The sequence below is a fragment of the Haliotis asinina genome, chromosome 16 (assembly GCF_037392515.1).
Source record: "Haliotis asinina isolate JCU_RB_2024 chromosome 16, JCU_Hal_asi_v2, whole genome shotgun sequence".
In the NCBI taxonomy this organism is placed as follows: Eukaryota; Metazoa; Mollusca; class Gastropoda; order Lepetellida; family Haliotidae; genus Haliotis; species Haliotis asinina.
The window spans coordinates 15,792,246-15,808,121 of record NC_090295.1 but is presented as its reverse complement, the minus strand read 5'-3'; the positions used below and the strand labels follow the sequence as shown (position 1 = coordinate 15,808,121).

Here is a 15,876-nt window from a genome sequence, read left to right as displayed (position 1 = left end):
CTAATCTGTGTTTTGTAATTTCATGCATGATAGGTCTGTTAATACATTGTGTGGAGATGAAGTAGATACATCTTAATGGATGTTCAGGTCAGATGCATAATACCACATGCCAACTCCACCACCATCACAGCTATAAATAGTAAATTCAAGACAGACACACAAGTGAGCAGCTTGAAAATATACATTATTTCATATTAAATGTATTCTTGATATGCAGAGAACCTCTCCAGTGTTGTCTAATATCAAGCATATCAACACAAACAGTCTTGAATGTAAAAGGAAGAGCCAACAAACTACAATGGCAGAGAGCTAAGTGATGCAATTTGATTGTGATGTCATGGTAACTAATGATGTCACAATGGTCAACACAGCACTGCGATGCAACATCACAGCACCAGCAGCCTCAGTGATGACTGATCTATACCAAATAAGGAATTATGATCAAATATTATAACTGACAACTGCATAAATCATGCAGTATCAGTTATACTATATCAATATTTCTGTCAATTGTTATATACACCTCTGCAAATTACTCTAGATTGTATTTAAACATTTTAGTTGTATTTGTCACTCACTGTCCAATAAAGTACAACTCACTTACTCCAAAACAACTGACCACCATTATGGTCAATCATGAGACTCACAGTATACAACAGTCATTTCCAACCTGGCTGCATGGCCAGGCTGAAATCTACAACCTATACCTATCCGTCAACATTGCTATCAACATGACTCACCTGTCACCTGTCGAGGTGGCACATCAAAGAGAGTTATGTATGTAGCCGACAATCAAACAGCCTGATCAATTGCAGTAAATAATGATCATCAGTTACTGCCATTGATTTCTTCCACTAATTTCCTGCCAACTATCTGGACTTTCAAAATAGCCCTTCAGTGACCCAGATTTTATATTATGCACATATAATTGATGGGTCAAGTCTAACACAAAAACAGTTTGACACAATCAACCCATTGAATCATGCAAGAAATATATTGATATCAGGTGATGTTGATAACTAGATGGGTATACAGAGATCAGAAACTGATTTTAACAAAACAGTCAGTCATCCAGATTATACATCTGATATGGGTATGAATGTATGCTAAATGATGAAATTATTCTTCATCCCAAAAGCAATTGTATGGTACAATAGTTTCCAAAAGAATCAAATGCTTGTTGGATCAGCTTCGTAATGACAGGTTTGGGTGGTTAATATTTATTACCCTTTAAACTATACATAACACTATTATACACTGGTTTGTCTGCTCCAGACTTGATTTTCCGAAGATAACTACAGCATGCAGACTCATTGAACTCACCCTTTATGATGTAAAGCTGTTTTCATTCAAATTTATATTTTACAGAAAATAAATATTTCCAGCAGACTAACATTATTCAGTACAAATTTACAGCGACACTACCCATATATCAGTGACCTGGCTAAACCACTTTACGCCCACTCTTGATCAGATTAATTGAGTAAGACCATGTGAGATGAATACTGTGCTGAGTCCAGCACACATGACACACCTGTAAACAAATGGACAAGCCACACAGTATTGATAAGTTGGCAAACAAAAGAAACTGCATATCATACACTCATGGTCGTCCTTTGTCAGTGGAGTGTGGTCACACCCATCACAAGTACATGTTCCACTTTCAACCTTTATTGGGATATATAAGCCATAACCCCCTACTGAGAATGAAATAAGACTTGTACATGACAAGCTGTTGCATATAGGCATTGTTCATGTGGTTTTTTCTATCATGTTACATTATGTTCTGTTGTTGTCCTTTAAGAGTTTTTGTTAATTCAGTAACAGTATAGCAATATAATAAGTCAGTAATATTTTTTAGTGCCAACACATGGGTAACATTGTAAGTTGAATTAAATAATAAATAAACAATAATTATGTCATGTTTGTTAAATAAGTCAGTTTCATGTAACAGAGGGTAAGGTAGCCTAATTAATGGTTATAAATTTGCTTGTCATGCCAGACATGAGTGCTGTGAGTGAGTCCATATCTTGTGTGGCCTTGTAAGTGTTATAATTCACTCACTCACTCGCTCACTCACAGACACGTCTTTAAGTATGACGTAATCTGCAGATTATAGGTATGAATCTGAAACTCAACCCAGTAATTACCCTCAGTGTGTTGTAGATAAATATGTTCACATACTTCCCTAAAACGATGTAAACTAAATTGTAAAAGTGGCTACAAATACTACCCAATATATGTTATGTATCCCAATTTGAATACCCAAGTCTTGCAAGCCCAAAAAAGTCTTTACTGCAGTTCAATGGCTTCTGATAAAACCAACACCTAGTATTGATCCATAACTGAATTGCTTGTAAGGCAAATAAATTCGATATGAAATGCCCACTGTGGGTCCAAGCTGGTCAACTTGAACTTATACCACCTCAATACTTGCCATTTTATCACACAATCGTACACCGCTTCTGTACTTAACACCATTGAAGACCAAAGGTCAGTTCTTGAATGTCACCTGATGTACCTCATAAATGTTGCTTTGCTTGAGTACATATGTATGGGAAAAATCAGTGTGAAATTATTGACAATGGTGGCTGAGAAAAAGATATAGTTTATGACAATGAGATAGTGCTAGATACAGAAACTGTCTCATGGAGTATCAGCACTCTCTATGGTTAAACTGATGGAGTGGAAGCGGTGAGGGCAGTGAGATCAGGCATAATTCTGCAAGCGCACTTCAACACTGGGGTCATCAGCTTATTGTGACAGAAGAGATCTATGTTAATATCCAAGCACAGGGCCACCTTTAGACAGAAGGATTTGTGCTTGTATTAAGTGTGAGTTCCATTAGAAATACCTATTAACAACATATTATGGCATGGAATATTAAGTTTTAATTTGAGATGTTTTATTTAATCAGACATTTTATTATTTTTCAGAGAGAAAATCCTGGTCTTTTATTCAGAAATCTCTTTCAATGTTTTACCTAACTGAATTAGCCAATCATAGAAGACAAATTTGCATGGATGAGCCCATTACATAATGATCTTAGTAATATGACTGTCATTTGAACTAATCACACAACAAAAGCGTCTTAGTCAAGAGTATATACATAACACTGTTACCAGTCCAGAACTGTCCCAGAACATAACACTGTCACTGCCCCAGCACATAACACAGTCACTGCCCTAGAACATAACACTGTCACTGCCTCAGAACATAATATTGTAACTTTTCCAGAACAGAACACTGTCACTGCCTCAGCACATTACACTGTCACTTTCCCCGAACATAACACTATCACTTTCCCAGAACATAACACTGTCACTGCCTCAGAACATAATACTATCAGTTTCCTAGAACACAACACTGTCACTGCCTCAGAATGTAACACTGTCATTGCCTCAAAACATAACACTGACACTGCCTCAGAACATAACACTGCCTCAGAAAATAACACAGTAACTGCCTCAGAACATAACACTGCCTCAGACAGTAACACAGTAACTGCCTCAGAACATAACACTGTCAGTATCCCAGAACATAATATTGTCTTAAATCCAGAACACACTACTATTGCTATCTCCGAGCATTATCTTAATCTCTCACTTACCATGTGTGTCTTTAGACACAGTACTAACACTAAACATTATACCTACCACTTTCAGCATCCTCAGAATATGCCATTTTGATCAGCTGTGAATGTCAGTAATCCAGTTTCAGATTCCTGTCCCTTCGGAGGACAGTATCACGTGCACATGACCATGTATGCATGCTTGTCCCATGACCTACATATCTACTTTTGTCACACATACAAGCACTACTCAGGTAGGATAATGGTTTGTTGACAGATCTCTTCAGGTCCTGCTGTAGTCATTCCAATACACCACCCTACGTCAATGACCTGAGCATATAGTCGCCCAGACAGCCATGAAGTTTAACTGCTCAATGAAAATTTTGATACGCTGCAGATTGATAATGGATAAGGAATATATAGTGTTAAATGTTAATGGATGTTGGTTTATAGTGGTGAAATTGTCAGGTGAAAAGTTCAAGTTTTAGCAGTTTTACTTTGCTATGTTCTTCAAATATCACACAGCAATAAATCTAACAGTAATTTGTAATATGTCCAGATCAAGTTCAGAATTGCTTGTACAAGTCGATTTTTTCTTGTTTGTTATTAATACTGTTTTGCAAGTCACATTATGGCTGCAATATTACCCACGTGAGTTTAAATTATATTCACTAACCATTGAGCAAAGTAATTATAGAATATGAATACATAAACCGCAAGATATTCATGCGCTTACGAAAGACCAAATGCTGTAGAAGTGTGATTGATAGTCAGTTCAAGATGGCTGTCCTTTATCAGCCATCTTGGACTGACTTTCAATCCACCAACAGCCATCTTGGCCCATTATAGTGACATACAAAGAGAAGTCATTGTAAAAGTGAATATATGCTGGCATACTACTGTTTTTTTGCTTGAAATAAAACAAGAAACAAATACATGTGTTTTCAGTAGCATCTCCTGATCTTAATTTACCTTCCAATTTTGTACAAATCGAAACTACATGATTGTCAGGTTACTGTTAGTTTCAGTTTCTCGTATATTTCATTGGGAAAATTCCACCCTCGGGCAGTCAGCATGATGAATACGGTGTCAATAATCCAAATATGGGCATGTGAGATAAGAGAATAATGTCCGAATCTTTGTTATCAGTTAATGCACACTGTAAGCATTTACACTGTTTACTTATACCGTTAATCTGTTTAGCCCCCCTGATAAAATGTGACGACACAGTGGAATAATAATAGGGCTTTCGAATAAATCTCCATTCCTTGGTTGATTAAGCAGTGCCTGTACACTTAACATCCCTGTATGTTAAGCTGAAGATAAGAATTGTATGGTTAAATGACAAGCTGATGGCTTACGTAAGGTTCAAGTTTAACTGATTTGACACCCTTATGTTCAGTTATTTGAATGAGTTAGTGAGTGAAACACCTTTATTCTATGTGGAATGAAAAATAAGGTTATATCATAGAAACCTACTTAGTCCACAACTGTACAGTTAGGCCACACCAATTTAATTTCTTGTTTTATGGTTCTGCGGGTTGTATTTTTTAACGAATAAGAAAAAAATTTTTAATTAATTTTCCCTCAAAAAAAAAAAAAAATCCTTATGGGTTTTGGGGTCAAAAATGTAAACCTCCAAGAAAATGCTCTTTAGATTTTGTATGCCTTACATAAACTTCATAAACTGACAAAAGTAAAATACATTTGGTATTTAGAAAGAATTTTATTTTAACTGGTGATATTAATTCTTTTCCTTTTTTTTAAGAACAAATATCTGTAAAACATGAAATAAAATTTGTCTTGCCTTATCTCTTAGTAAACTATATAATGAACACTGTTATTATTAGTTATACAACAGCAACCTATAGCGAGCAATATTACAGTTATGTCAGTTGATCAGCAATGCTAAACTTATCACAGTGACCTGTATTCCCAAATTTTAACAGTTGTATCACTGAAGGGACAGTGTGTAAGGCGCTTACTTATTACCCACACAGATTTGATTCCTTCTCATCAGCAATCTAGCAGATATACCGCAGCTACTTATATACTCAGCACTGTAAAAGCTACATCACAAGAAATTCTGTCATTTTGGCCATCCAATCCACATCTAGTTCTTAAACAAGGACCAAATAAGACATAATTCCTTCCCTGGAACTTCACATCTCAGCAACATTACAAGACAGCACCAAGAAAAATGGCACAATTACGTTGTAAAGCAATATGTATAGACAGCACTATAACCGTTATATCACAAGAAATTCTGTCATTTTGGCCATCCAATCAGCATTTAGTTCCTACACAAGGACCACATAAGACCTAATCCTTACCTTGAAACTTTAAATCTCCACAACATTATACCACTATCTTCCAGGAATTATTTGCTGCTGTATTCGCCCAGATACCACCATGATTGGTTGACATGGTTTTGCTGACCTGACACTGCTTGCTGGCATCTTGAGCCAATGTTTACTTGTTACATTTAGCACTTAAGCTTGAATAGAGTGGTGAGTTGAGTGTTTCATGTCCCCCAAACCAGCTCATCAGGAGACAGCATATTTGACGAGAGGTGTGACACCTTGATTGTAAATACCAACCCGAGGAATCTTTAACTTTCTGAAGCAGAGTTAATCCTTGTCAATCAGAACATGTATTTACCTTGAGCAAAGCATCAACAAATGTGATTGTTTAACTTAATGTGAAAACCAATTTGTCCCTTTCCATGAAGTATTGAAGGAGCAATCTATAGGAATGTGGGCACTGGTTTGGATGGCCGTCCTGTTTTTCACATCTTGAACAGTATTTTGACAAAAAATTAGACAAAGCAGATGACCTTTCTTAAAAGAGAAACTAGTGTAATGAATTTGCTTCCTTTCTTCACAAAAACATACTGTAAATACATTCAAACAGTTGAAAGTAAGACAAAATGTAGAAGTCCTTTCATGTCTTTTTTGTCAATATGAGAATGCGTTATTTTTGTCTATATGAGCAAGCTTTAAGTTCAGTGAATTGCTTCATTAATTGTCTGTTGCAAGTCAGTAAATCTGAAGGTGAGCTGTAGAACCTGTACTAATATTAACACACACTTGCGTAATACTCTTTGATCACATGATTAATTTTCAAGCCAATCAGATCAATTCTGGGGAGCGCAGAGATCCGATTTGTCTCTTAACACTAGATCTCACGCAGATGTCCTTGCAAGTTGTTAACATTTGTTAGGGAAAGCTTGGTTTTCTCAAGAAACAAATCTGCTTGTCATTGTGACTAATATGGCCTGAAGGAAGGATCACAGTGATATTTTCACAAGGTTTAGGCTGAAAATGAGGACAGTAGGCCCATTGAACCGCTTTTAGCAGTCATTGAAACATGATTGCTTGCTAGGAGTTGTTACAGCATCTGATTCAGTTATTTTAGTTTCTTGTGTTCTGAATGTAATTGATAACTGAATTAAATGGCTGACATTTTTATAAGATTTGAACCCATCATTTGATCATCTGGAAACATACCTACTGATTATTTGGTCTTGAATTGTCATGTTTAACAAGGGTCAGAGTGCACTGAAAGTGCAGGAAAACTTGATTATATATACATTGATAATAACCTTTTCTATATCATGTATATTGGGATGAGAAAACTTGTATTTTTATGCTCAAGTCCATCTCCAAGACATCAAATGAGATTCAAGCCTGTATGATAACATTGTTGTCTTCGATTAGCTTATGCCTTAATACACAAAACATCAGTTAATGTTTTTGCCCAAGATGTGTTTCATTATTAATACATATATATGATACATTTTTAAAGTGTTATTAATCATTGCATACCACAACACTACCCATAACACAATATATTTCTGAAACCTTAAAAAAATATCATGATGAGATAAGATGGGAATATATACTGAGGAAAAAAATAAGGGAAAGATTGAGGGATCACTTGAAAGGACAAATACTCCTTTATTTTTTTTCTACGGTTTCTTCACAAACTTTGTATCGAACACCCCGTGCAAATACCTGGAAACAAATAACTGAAAAGTTGTGTTTTCATGTGATCCCTTATTCTTTTCCTTCAGTACATTAACATTAACATTAAACGGAAAGAACTCAGAAATTGACAAGATAATTACAGATTATTTGTTGTTGAAATCATTCAGATATTTCAAGAATCCGTGACCCTTGTACATGTATCACAGTGACTCAACCCTGGGTTGTACAATATAGACATTTTCACACTGAAAGTATGTAACAAAATGAGAAGTTCTTGTTCTTAAATATTTCACCTGTTCATGGGACAAAGTTGAAATTGGCAATAGAAAAACCTGACATCATTCTTCACTTACAAATCACACAGATAAGGCCAGTTTTCCATTAAAAGATACACACAAAAAAAAACCCAAAACATTTCTTAAGAGATCTCCTTAATATGACACATTTAGTGCAGATACATGCAATACAACCCAAGCTTTGTTGGTGGTCTGAAGTATACGTGTAATATACACGAAATAAACGTGAATCCAACATGTCCCATGTGTTATGTGACTAGGTGTTGTTGGCTGTACTTGTAGGCATGGTATCAGATATCTGCAAGGATCTGCTTATGTAGACTTATCTCAAAGGTTTAAGTGAGAGGAATTCACTTGAAAACTGCAAGTGAAGATGATGAAGTTCAAAGCTCTGTCAGCAGTTGTTTCAGCATCAAAGCCATTAAAAGATTAGAGATTCTCCACCTTATCTGACTTACATGTCAATTTTGAGTTAACGCTTGAGGGTTTTTTTTGTGTACAAAGGTTTAAGCCTCTATGACTGATAAATATTATCATATACTATATAATAAGTGCACAAAAAAATGTTTTCCAGTGACCCACGATACGTAAGGGGGACTAGGTAGGTAAATGGTTACTGAGAGAGCTCTCTGTATGCAGTATTTAGGTTTGATTCCAAGGATGGTTTGTCTGTGTTGGGAATGAGTACAGGAATGACTTAAAATGGGTGTCTTGGGAACAGGATGAAGGATGGAGTGAAGGAACGATGATCACTGAAGGATGAATAAGATTTTGAATGAGAGAGAATGTACTCGAGACTGGTGTCATTTATTGCATTTTATGAAATAGCATACACTGACATGGAGCGACACTGACATCTGGAGGCTGTGGGGTAGCCTTGCAGTTAATGTGTTGAAGCAATTCTGAGTTTGAATCCCAAATGAGTAAAATGTATGAAGACCATTGACATGTGCCCTGACATTATATATTCTGAATGTAGCTAGAATTAAAGCAAGATGACACTTATTCCAATGACAAGTTTGGACATGGAAGAGATGAATACTCTATAACTTCATCACAACATCAGTCACAGTGAGTTCATGCAGCTGAGGACATTTTACAAAGAAAGTATCAAGTGAGATTCAGAATGTTGTCACTACAACATATTCTTGAAACGTTACTAATGGATTCAGTGAGTCAGGCTGCTCACTGTTGATGCATTTCATTATATTCACATTGCATGTGTGAATCACAAGATTGTTTGGTCCACACTTGATTATGTACAGGCCGAAGTTATGTTATGGAGTACTGTCTTCAACATAGACTAATGCTTAGTCCCTAAAATAAATAACTTTGCTAGTAAGAAATAAACCCATTTATATGAAAGGGAGCCCCGGGAAGACAAGATTTAGAACCTGAGGAAATCTAGACTTGCTTCATTTTGGGTTTTAGCATTCCAAAGACGGTGAGGCTGCAGGGAAATTGATGTTGTTCAGAGACTGTGAGACGGACTATCTTCAACAAACTCCAAAACACTGAAAACTAATTCTATTGCTTGTAAATCATATTCTGTCACTCCCCTGATGAAGAGCAAGAAGTCGCACAGAAACATATTGTAAATAATAAAGACGTTATAAAAACATACCATATACATTGTTATGTAACATCTAAATGCCCATCAAGCATCTAACTGAAATCTTTAACTTAAAGCAGTAAAACTACCAATACATTATTTGTGAAAGTTGTAAGTTGCTGCAAAGGTAAATTAAGTTCACAAACATTTAGAAATATTGAGCCTCTGATCTTCCTTAGCTGAGGCAGAGAACTTGAATCATTTCCATATGGTGTTAACATTAATACTGTAATTCAAAAACTTGTCAGATAACAGGGAGGCCAGGAGAGTGTGAGGGAAAGTATGTACATCAGAATTGTCACCTTAAGGGTTTATAGTCTGATATAAAACATCCAGGCAGAGATATTTGATCCTAATTGGTTAATTGAAGCTTTGATGTGTACTCTCCTTGATAGGAGATATCGCCCAAGTGATAAGGTATAATATTCACTTTTGGTGTTTATGGTTTGCAAGTGATAGAAGGGACCACCAAAGGTTTTACCAATTCAAAAAGATAGCTGTGTTCATTTTTTTCTATTTGCAATATAGATAAATTCATAAATGAAGAAAACTGCCAGACTTGTAAAACCAATGGTTCGTTTCTTCAAATGGGGTGTTACTGTTTAACTTGGTGGTCATAAACAGCACTTAGATGCTGATGTTTTGAAAGATAAGAGATTGGTTCGAGGGGTATATATTTTGTGCCCCAGGTATTCTTTCTATGCCTGGTGTAATGCCATGACAGAATGTAGTTTGATTTTTAAAGAGACAAGTGAAAGTACCTGGAGAAGAAATTGTTAATTTGCTGAGTTTGATCAAGGGGTTCGGTAGTTTAAGTCCACTGAGCAAGTCTACCACCATCTGCAAACCTTTACATAGCAATAATGAAATATCTGACTGTAAGGATGACAGCTTCTTTTTAAATGCCTTGGGGTGATGACGTCAGCCCTCATGCCGAAGACCCGGTGGGTTTGATTCCCCACATGGGTACTGTGTGTGAAGCCAATTTCTGGTGTCCCCAGATGTGCTATTGCTGGAAAGTAAATAGTGGAATAATTAATAGTGGTCTCGTTCCACTATTAATTATACTATTTGGGAATATTCATAAAAGCCTCATAAAACCATATTTCCTTGCTCACTTACTTACTCAGTCAGTCAGTCAGTCAGTGCAGATTCTTTCACTGTTATCCAGCTACAGCCAAGTGATGAGAGGTACATAAACGTAAAATGTTGTGACAAGCAGCAGATCAACATTTCCAACAACACGGAACTGGCATGTAGTACATAACTAGACTCAACCAGGTGTAGAGTAAGAACAAAAAATACCACATGTCATGAAACCAATGTTCAGGAAGGAATAAATTGTAAAACAAGGTGATTGCATGCTTGTGAATAGCTGATTGATGGAGTCCATCGCTTGATTAATTCTTTGTTGGCTGACGGTATGTAATACCCTTGATCTCTGTTGATCAAAGGTTTGTGGTGGCGGGTTTCGATGGCTTCCAAGAATGTGAAATTCAGTCTGAACCTTGGGAAATCTAGACTTGCTTCATTTCTGGTATCCCCTGCCATCATGAAAGCTAACTTTAAGGTAACAAGTACTATATACCATGAACCTTTGTCTCACAGGAAGATATTCCCATTTCTGTGTCCGTTCTCCAAGAATAGAAGCACACTCACAGACTTGCATTCAATTCTTAAAGTTAAAGGTATTCTAATCACTATACTGAAAAAAAACGTGGTATGTCAAACAGATATTTTACATCACTGGTCAGACAACTACTGACAAGCAGTGAAAATATTCAGACTGTTTGCATTTACATCAAGTTAAAGAGGGTGGCATGTGAAGCTTGTAATTGTTTACAAATGTCAGTTTTGAATAACAGTCAAATAGCAGCTGGGCTTTGTTGGATGCCAATTACAGTCTTTCCACAACTTTCAACAGCTGATCCCATTCAGCATTGGACAGTTTTGGCTTGGATGAAGGGAGACAACTCTTTATCAACTAATACCAAGACAGTAGCCTTCCATCATCTGGAATCCTCACAATACTGGTTGTATCAGTTGATGTTAAACCGCTGAAAATATCTTATTTGGCTGGAAATAAATAACTCTGTAAAATGAAAAGGAACCCCAGTCACCTAAACCTGAAAAATACTACTTAGACTTGCTTTGTCTGTGACTATGGCATTACAGATGGCAGAAGGGAAAATAATATGACTGTACATGTGCATTGAAGATTTCAAAGAGTGATTTTTTTAAATAAGTAGGTTGCCCTCAGTACAGTATTTTCCACTGACAGACTTTTAAATACCTGAATATGTATTACATCAGAGTTCTCAACAATGGTCACAAAAACAAGTACAAGAGGTCAATACAGAGTTTAAACAAAATATTAGTTTAAAATCTGCATATATTATATTATGATTCTTGATGAACTTTGAAAACAGTTCCTACACAAACAAAATGAAAATCAGTCTACCTTAAATTTTGAAAATGATTAATTCTTTGGATGACTTGTGAGATAATGGGGAAACACAATCAGCAGATAGTTCCAAACTTCATGTTAGCCCATCCCAATATAATGTTTTCTCAATCCCCACTGTGACCGTGGCATACAATCCAATTTGTGGCCATACAATCCGTATTGTGCTCAGTGTACTGCTAGACTGAAGATCAGCTGAATGATGAGACAGAGAAGTTACTTATGCCTTCAGTCATTTTACTAGGCATCATTACTCAGAGATCTATTTTAATATAAAATAACATCCATGTTTAAAAACCTACTTCATTCAGAAGATATATGACTCGTGATTATTTTCCCCAAAACATGACATACTTATCCATTCTACTGTATAAGCAGTACAACCAGATGTGACATTTTTTAATAAACATGAATCATATGGAATAATGGCATGACAACACTTGTTGCCTTGGATACTGATCAGCTGACCTTCAATCACCTTTCTGAAGCTTTCCAGAAAGCAGCAGTAGAAATATTTTGTAAGCGTTCAACATACCTTACTCCAAACGTAGCAGAACTGACAGATTATACAACATTTGAAATAAGACATCACAGTTACTGACCTTAAGTCTGGCTATTTTTCAGCTGCTTTTGACTTCAGGTTAAAGTTAATGTTCCCCTTCACTGCAACTCTGCTCCCAAGTGTAAATGGGAGCCAGGTTTCACATCTCAAGGTGGAGGAGGAAACTTTGATGGTCTCTCCCTTGTCGCATGTTTGTTATGTTGGGCTCAATTACCAGGTACAACCTGAAACTTGCGAGCCAGGGATCGCACCCTCGTAGGTTTCAGTAAAAACAAAGCTTGGCTCGTGTTTAATCAAGTCTGGAGCCAGGCAAGTTAGTTTAACCTCCATTCTTATCATTGGCCCCTAACATAACAAACAGCGGACAAGATAGAAAACATGGCAGATATCAGCTAACGATTAATTGCTTACCTAATCTACACAAGCATGTTTAAGGTAGCAGAAGTGGTGCTCGGTTCATCTGGGGAGGAAGCTTGTTCCAATTACACACTGCATCAGGTTGTGAGAAGCTATGAGGCTATTATATATACACAGGACATTAATGGATACTATACACTCACTGACAAAAGTAACACCCTGCTTTTTCTCATTGTTAATTTGGAGGGGGGCACAACAGAAATTGTTTTAGCATTCAGTTACGTTGAAGACAGATGCCCAAAACATAAAATAAATAAATTCACATTTAAACAGCTTATGACTTCTATGAAGCATTTTGTTGTGTCTGCATTTAGGTCCAACTGAAATCATCATGGTGATAGTCAAACATCATTCTATCGAAACAATGTAAACACTTGATTTATTATGAGACTCATTTTTGAATCATGGAAAGATTTAACTATCCCTATGAAAGTGGAGTGTTTCATGACAAATTAAAGTTATTTCACCAGAAAAAGGCCACATACCTGTATTTTGAATAATGTTGTTTTCTCATGCTAACATCATGCTATCTTGGTCCTATGCTTCAACACAGGTGTACAGACTTCCTGTTCCGAGTAAGGATCACTCATCTACCAGTCACACATTGGCATGTAGTTCACAGAATAGATGCTGGAATACTTCTGAGAGGATATTTCTCATCATTTTGCATGCATTTTCACAGTGTATATTTCACACCGTTTAGCACACATTTCACTATGTATGTATCACGTCATTTGGCAGCCATGTGACTTAGCAGACAGTTCACAGGTTTTGCTGCATACATCGTAAACTCCACTCTGGGCAAGTTATTCAGATACTAACTTGCTTGCTCATCACTAGCATTGGTCTGACAGACTCTGGATTTGAGTCACATATCAGACAATTTGGCATACATTTCACAGTAGGTGTAATCCATGTGTGCAGATTTTGGATGATTCACAGCAGAGCTGGCTGTGTTGTGTATGTAAACATAGGTACATTCTCCCAGGATATCTTCTATTGATAATCATGGCATTATGATAATAACATTGTATGTATGGGAATCTCAACTTTCAAGATTTAAGTGTAATTTATATTGACTGCTTTTTGCAAATGCCCATTTAATGGTACTTTTTGATTTTCCATTTAATGGTACTTTTTAATTTTCCATTAAGTTGTTCTTGAAAACAGTTGTAAGATAATGCAATATAAGTTCATAATCAAATTTCAGATATATGCGAGGGTTCAAGGTTTTTGAAATACATAAACCAGTTGTCCTTAAAGGTAAAATATTTATTTCAATGGAACCAGATCTATCATGCATTTTGAGACTTCTTGGAAAATTCAGTAAGAGTGACTTTTTTGTCATGTTTCTTTTAGCAATATTCCAGCAATATCACATTGAGGAGACACCAGAAATGGATTTCACACATTGCACCAATGTGGGGAATTGAACCTGGGTCTTCAGCATGATGAGCAATGCTGAATCCTTAAGGCTACCCCACCTTCAGTTGTAAAATTGAAAGGATGGTAAATCGACTGAGTTGATGAAATGTTTGATCTCAGACCATGTCTGGTTTGTTGTTTGTTTATAACTTCGACCACCGTTTGACCCAGGCTCCATTTTCTAGAGCAGGAATACTGCTGTCTGCTGCCTCAATATTGTGAGCAAATTTGCAGACTTGTCGACAGTGATGGTTCATACTGATGCTGACAGAAATTGGCAGGTATGAAATGGATCTCATGATTCCTTTCTCAGAATAACGACATTGCTTCGGGAAGTGATGAAAAATCTATATTTTCCAATGATGCACTGTATTGTCAATATGAAAGATTTCTTGTCAAGATCACATGACGATAGTCCTGATTACAAACTGCTGCTGTACATCACAGAAAGTGTGTTCATTTATGGTAAGGAAAATAGTATGAATGTATGAATCAAAAAAATAGTTTTTCATTCTTCCCATACAGCAAATCAACATTTGTAATCCGGAAAGAGAAATCTGAAGAATAGCCCATGCTTTTGTTGATTTTCTTTAACATCAGAATTTTGAAGAAAATTACAGAAATCTAATTACGGAACATGTTGATTACACACTCTCTGTAAATCTGAAAATGTGAATATGCAACAAGAAGTAAAACGAATGCGCATATCACCGCAGTGTGCTAATCACACCTGTAATCTGCAGCCCAAACACCTGTAATCTTAGCAGCAAGAATGATGTTAATACAGGGTCACCATGACCTAACGGGCCTGCCTATCTATGCTGCAGAGGAGAGGCTTTCATAATTATGTTGCAAACAGTCGTATGATGGAGATGCTGTGGAACATTCCATGATACGTCATGCAAGTTGTTTTGTCAAAATCTGCTTGGGCATCTGAGTGCATGTGCATGCACTGTTGCATATAGCTGTCAGAATCAGTTGAAAACGAGACTATAATTAGTCAATTATGTTTGATAAATGTGATATGAGGGCAAGGTTTGGTGCAGGAAAATTGCTGCAGGTATGCATTAGGTTGAAAATCATTTCATAAGTGAAACCGATGCAGTTTGACCCAAATAAAATTGTCTAATAAACTGTCAATAAACTATGTTTGAAAGTTATGAGCTGATATGTGACACTGGACAATTAAGTCGAATCTTGTGAAGAAGATTCTCATTTACTCAGTGGTATTGTGGACATATTGATAAATTAATGACAAAATTACCAAGTATTCAGTTTGGAACAAATGAAATTCTGAAACAAACAGAACACTTTTAGAACAGTCAGTGGAATGAGACAAGAGGCAATAGAAGACTGAAAAGATTGATTATGGAGATGTTTTTTTCCAGGAAATCTGCTCAGACACATCAGGCTTCTCTTCAACGAGGTATATGCCCATAATAGGGGATAATGTCAGACATTGTAACCCATGTGGGGAATCGAACCCGGAGCTTCGATGTGACGAGTGAACGCTTTAACCACTAGGCTACCCCACTGCCCC

The 15,876-nt window shown here is 36.5% G+C and overlaps 2 protein-coding genes across 5 annotated transcripts in view; one reads left to right on the top strand and one right to left on the bottom strand.

Annotated features, from left to right (window-relative positions):
- LOC137267912 (ATP-dependent translocase ABCB1-like) overlaps nt 1–15,876 on the top strand; it is a 168,631-nt gene that overhangs the window by 92,178 nt on the left and 60,577 nt on the right. The gene's annotated exons all lie outside the window — the stretch shown is intronic.
- The window catches only part of LOC137267916 (uncharacterized), a 62,223-nt gene that overhangs the window by 10,639 nt on the left and 35,708 nt on the right, over nt 1–15,876 (bottom strand). Inside the window, exon 1 of one of the 2 annotated variants that reach the window (XM_067802363.1) lies at nt 12,535–12,558. The exons of the other annotated variant lie outside the window; for it this stretch is intronic. The gene's annotated coding sequence lies outside the window, so the exon portion shown is untranslated. Of the gene's footprint in view, nt 1–12,534; nt 12,559–15,876 lie in introns of those variants that run through there. 2 annotated transcript variants of the gene reach the window in all.